Source organism: Osmia lignaria, unplaced genomic scaffold (genome assembly GCF_051020975.1).
Source record: "Osmia lignaria lignaria isolate PbOS001 unplaced genomic scaffold, iyOsmLign1 scaffold0002, whole genome shotgun sequence".
NCBI classification, from domain to species: Eukaryota; Metazoa; Arthropoda; class Insecta; order Hymenoptera; family Megachilidae; genus Osmia; species Osmia lignaria.
In genome coordinates, this window is record NW_027478159.1 from 24,801,231 (window position 1) to 24,807,104 (window position 5,874).

Here is a 5,874-nt window from a genome sequence, read left to right on the forward strand (position 1 = left end):
ATTATGTTGGTGCGGCTTCGGAACTTTTAAATATCTTGATATATCTCGAGAACTACGCATCTGATCAAAAAATATCATAGAACATAAAAAGTAGGAAACTTAATTCTCTACAAAAACGGTCTCTTAACATTTTGCCATAGCTCGCTTCGTTTCCGAGATATTTGCAGATTTATCTCAAGGGAAGGGGCCTGACGGACATATTTCGAGATATTTCTTCTTCTTGTTGTTCTTCTTCTGCACAGCTAAGCTGGAAGTGGCATTTGCGGCTCGCACTAGTGCAGAGTTATCTCAAAGAAAGGGGCCACGGTGTTTCTGTATCTCTATTATGTTGGTGCGGCTTCGGAACTTTTAAATATCTTGATATATCTCGAGAACTACGCATCTGATCAAAAAATATCATAGAACATAAATAGTAGGAAACTTAATTCTCTACAAAAAAGGTCTCTCAACATTTTGCCATAGCTCTCTTCGTTTCCGAGATATTTGCAGATTTATCTCAAGGGAAGGGGCCTGACGGACATATTTCGAGATATTTCTTATTCTTGTTGTTCTTCTTCTGCACAGCTAAGCTGGAAGTGGCATTTGCAGCTCGCAATAGTGCAGAGTTATCTCAAAGAAAGGGGCCACGGTGTTTCTGTATCTCTATTATGTTGGTGCGGCTTCGGAACTTTTAAATATCTTGATATATCTCGAGAACTACGCATCTGATCAAAAAATATCATAGAACATAAAAAGTAGGAAACTTAATTCTCTACAAAAACGGTCTCTTAACATTTTGCCATAGCTCGCTTCGTTTCCGAGATATTTGCAGATTTATCTCAAGGGAAGGGGCCTGACGGACATATTTCGAGATATTTCTTCTTCTTGTTGTTCTTCTTCTGCACAGCTAAGCTGGAAGTGGCATTTGCGGCTCGCACTAGTGCAGAGTTATCTCAAAGAAAGGGGCCACGGTGTTTCTGTATCTCTATTATATTGGTGCGGCTTCGGAACTTTTAAATATCTTGATATATCTCGAGAACTACGCATCTGATCAAAAAATATCATAGAACATAAATAGTAGGAAACTTAATTCTCTACAAAAAAGGTCTCTTAACATTTTGCCATAGCTCGCTTCGTTTCCGAGATATTTGCAGATATATCCCAAGGGAAGGGGCCTGACGGACATATTTCGAGATATTTCTTCTTCTTGTTGTTCTTCTTCTGCACAGCTAAGCTGGAAGTGGCATTTGTAGGTCGCAATAGTGCAGAGTTATCTCAAAGAAAGGGGCCACGGTGTTTCTGTATCTCTATTATGTTGGTGCGCCTTCGGAACTTTTAAATATCTCGATATATCTCGAAAACTACGCTTCTGATCAAAAAATATCATAGAACGTAAATTGTAGGAAACATTATTCTCTACAAAAAAGGTCTCTTAACATTTTGCCATAGCTCGCTTCGTTTCCGAGATATTTGCAGATTTATCTCAAGGGAAGGTGCCTGACGGACATATTTCGAGATATTTCTTCTTCATGTTGTTCTTCTTCTGCACAGGTAAGCTGGAAGTGGCATTTGCAGCGCGCAATAGTGCAGAGTTATCTCAAAGAAAGGGGCCACGGTGTTTCTGTATCTATGTTATGTTGGTGCGGCTTCGGAACTTTTAAATATCTTGATATATCTCGAGAACTACGCATCTGATCAAAAAATATCATACTACATAAAAAGTAGGAAACTTAATTCTCTACAAGAAAGGTCTCTTAACATTTTGCCATAGCTCGCTTCGTTTCCGAGATATTTGCAGATTTATCTCAAGGGAAGGGGCCTGACGGACATATTTCGAGATATTTCTTCTTCTTGTTGTTCTTCTTCTGCACAGCTAAGCTGGAAGTGGCATTTGCGGCTCGCACTAGTGCACAGTTATCTCAAAGAAAGGGGCCACGGTGTTTCTGTATCTCTATTATGTTGGTGCGGCTTCGGAACTTTTAAATATCTTGATATATCTCGAGAACTACGCATCTGATCAAAAAATATCATAGAACATAAAAAGTAGGAAACTTAATTCTCTACAAAAACGGTCTCTTAACATTTTGCCATAGCTCGCTTCGTTTCCGAGATATTTGCAGATTTATCTCAAGGCAAGGGGCCTGACGGACATATTTCGAGATATTTCCTCTTCTTGTTGTTCTTCTTCTGCACAGCTAAGCTGGAAGTGGCATTTGCGGCTCGCACTAGTGCAGAGTTATCTCAAAGAAAGGGGCCACGGTGTTTCTGTATCTCTATTATGTTGGTGCGGCTTCGGAACTTTTAAATATCTTGATATATCTCGAGAACTACGCATCTGATCAAAAAATATCATAGAACATAAATAGTAGGAAACTTAATTCTCTACAAAAAAGGTCTCTTAACATTTTGCCATAGCTCGCTTCGTTTCCGAGATATTTGCAGATTTATCTCAAGGGAAGGGGCCTGACGGACATATTTCGAGATATTTCTTCTTCTTGTTGTTCTTCTTCTGCACAGCTAAGCTGGAAGTGGCATTTGCGGCTCGCACTAGTGCAGAGTTATCTCAAAGAAAGGGGCCACGGTGTTTCTGTATCTCTATTATATTGGTGCGGCTTCGGAACTTTTAAATATCTTGATATATCTCGAGAACTACGCATCTGATCAAAAAATATCATAGAACATAAATAGTAGGAAACTTAATTCTCTACAAAAAAGGTCTCTTAACATTTTGCCATAGCTCGCTTCGTTTCCGAGATATTTGCAGATATATCCCAAGGGAAGGGGCCTGACGGACATATTTCGAGATATTTCTTCTTCTTGTTGTTCTTCTTCTGCACAGCTAAGCTGGAAGTGGCATTTGTAGGTCGCAATAGTGCAGAGTTATCTCAAAGAAAGGGGCCACGGTGTTTCTGTATCTCTATTATGTTGGTGCGCCTTCGGAACTTTTAAATATCTCGATATATCTCGAAAACTACGCTTCTGATCAAAAAATATCATAGAACGTAAATTGTAGGAAACATTATTCTCTACAAAAAAGGTCTCTTAACATTTTGCCATAGCTCGCTTCGTTTCCGAGATATTTGCAGATTTATCTCAAGGGAAGGGGCCTGACGGACATATTTCGAGATATTTCTTCTTCATGTTGTTCTTCTTCTGCACAGGTAAGCTGGAAGTGGCATTTGCAGCGCGCAATAGTGCAGAGTTATCTCAAAGAACGGGGCCACGGTGTTTCTGTATCTATGTTATGTTGGTGCGGCTTCGGAACTTTTAAATATCTTGATATATCTCGAGAACTACGCATCTGATCAAAAAATATCATACTACATAAAAAGTAGGAAACTTAATTCTCTACAAGAAAGGTCTCTCAACATTTTGCCATAGCTCGCTTCGTTTCCGAGATATTTGCAGATTTATCTCAAGGGAAGGGGCCTGACGGACATATTTCGAGATATTTCTTCTTCTTGTTGTTCTTCTTCTGCACAGCTAAGCTGGAAGTGGCATTTGCGGCTCGCACTAGTGCACAGTTATCTCAAAGAAAGGGGCCACGGTGTTTCTGTATCTCTATTATGTTGGTGCGGCTTCGGAACTTTTAAATATCTTGATATATCTCGAGAACTACGCATCTGATCAAAAAATATCATAGAACATAAATAGTAGGCAACTTAATTCTCTACAAAAAAGGTCTCTCAACATTTTGCCATAGCTCTCTTCGTTTCCGAGATATTTGCAGATTTATCTCAAGGGAAGGGGCCTGACGGACATATTTCGAGATATTTCTTCTTCATGTTGTTCTTCTTCTGCACAGGTAAGCTGGAAGTGGCATTTGCAGCGCGCAATAGTGCAGAGTTATCTCAAAGAAAGGGGCCACGGTGTTTCTGTATCTATGTTATGTTGGTGCGGCTTCGGAACTTTTAAATATCTTGATATATCTCGAGAACTACGCATCTGATCAAAAAATATCATACTACATAAAAAGTAGGAAACTTAATTCTCTACAAGAAAGGTCTCTTAACATTTTGCCATAGCTCGCTTCGTTTCCGAGATATTTGCAGATTTATCTCAAGGGAAGGGGCCTGACGGACATATTTCGAGATATTTCTTCTTCTTGTTGTTCTTCTTCTGCACAGCTAAGCTGGAAGTGGCATTTGCGGCTCGCACTAGTGCACAGTTAGCTCAAAGAAAGGGGCCACGGTGTTTCTGTATCTCTATTATGTTGGTGCGGCTTCGGAACTTTTAAATATCTCGATATATCTCGAAAACTACGCTTCTGATCAAAAAATATCATAGAACATAAATAGTAGGAAACTTAATTCTCTACAAAAAAGGTCTCTCAACATTTTGCCATAGCTCTCTTCGTTTCCGAGATATTTGCAGATTTATCTCAAGGGAAGGGGCCTGACGGACATATTTCGAGATATTTCTTATTCTTGTTGTTCTTCTTCTGCACAGCTAAGCTGGAAGTGGCATTTGCAGCTCGCAATAGTGCAGAATTATCTCAAAGAAAGGGGCCACGGTGTTTCTGTATCTCTATTATGTTGGTGCGGCTTCGGAACTTTTAAATATCTTGATATATCTCGAGAACTACGCATCTGATCAAAAAATATCATAGAACATAAAAAGTAGGAAACTTAATTCTCTACAAAAACGGTCTCTTAACATTTTGCCATAGCTCGCTTCGTTTCCGAGATATTTGCAGATTTATCTCAAGGCAAGGGGCCTGACGGACATATTTCGAGATATTTCTTCTTCTTGTTGTTCTTCTTCTGCACAGCTAAGCTGGAAGTGGCATTTGCGGCTCGCACTAGTGCAGAGTTATCTCAAAGAAAGGGGCCACGGTGTTTCTGTATCTCTATTATGTTGGTGCGGCTTCGGAACTTTTAAATATCTTGATATATCTCGAGAACTACGCATCTGATCAAAAAATATCATAGAACATAAATAGTAGGCAACTTAATTCTCTACAAAAAAGGTCTCTCAACATTTTGCCATAGCTCTCTTCGTTTCCGAGATATTTGCAGATTTATCTCAAGGGAAGGGGCCTGACGGACATATTTCGAGATATTTCTTATTCTTGTTGTTCATCTTCTGCACAGCTAAGCTGGAAGTGGCATTTGCAGCTCGCAATAGTGCAGAGTTATCTCAAAGAAAGGGGCCACGGTGTTTCTGTATCTCTATTATGTTGGTGCGGCTTCGGAACTTTTAAATATCTCGATATATCTCGAAAACTACGCATCTGATCAAAAAATATCATAGAACATAAATTGTAGGAAACATAATTCTCTACAAAAATGTTCTCTTAACATTTTGCCATAGCTCGCTTCGTTTCCGAGATATTTGCAGATATATCTCAAGGGAAGGGGCCTGACGGACATATTTCGAGATATTTCTTCTTCTTGTTGTTCTTCTTCTGCACAGCTAACCTGGAAGTGGCATTTGCAGCTCGCAATAGTGCAGAGTTATCTCAAAGAAAGGGGCCACGGTGTTTCTGTATCTCTATTATGTTGGTGCGGCTTCGGAACTTTTAAATATCTTGATATATCTCGAGAACTACGCATCTGATCAAAAAATATCATAGAACGTAAAAAGTAGGAAACTTAATTCTCTACAAAAAAGGTCTCTTAACATTTTGCCATAGCTCGCTTCGTTTCCGAGATATTTGCAGATTTGTCTCAAGGGAAGGGGCCTGACGGACATATTTCGAGATATTTCTTCTTCTTGTTGTTCTTCTTCTGCACAGCTAAGCTGGAAGTGGCATTTGCAGCTCGCAATAGTGCAGAGTTATCTCAAAGAAGGGGGCCACGGTGTTTCTGTATCTCTATTATGTTGGTGCGGCTTCGGAACTTTTAAATATCTTGATATATCTCGAGAACTACGCATCTGATCAAAAAATATCAT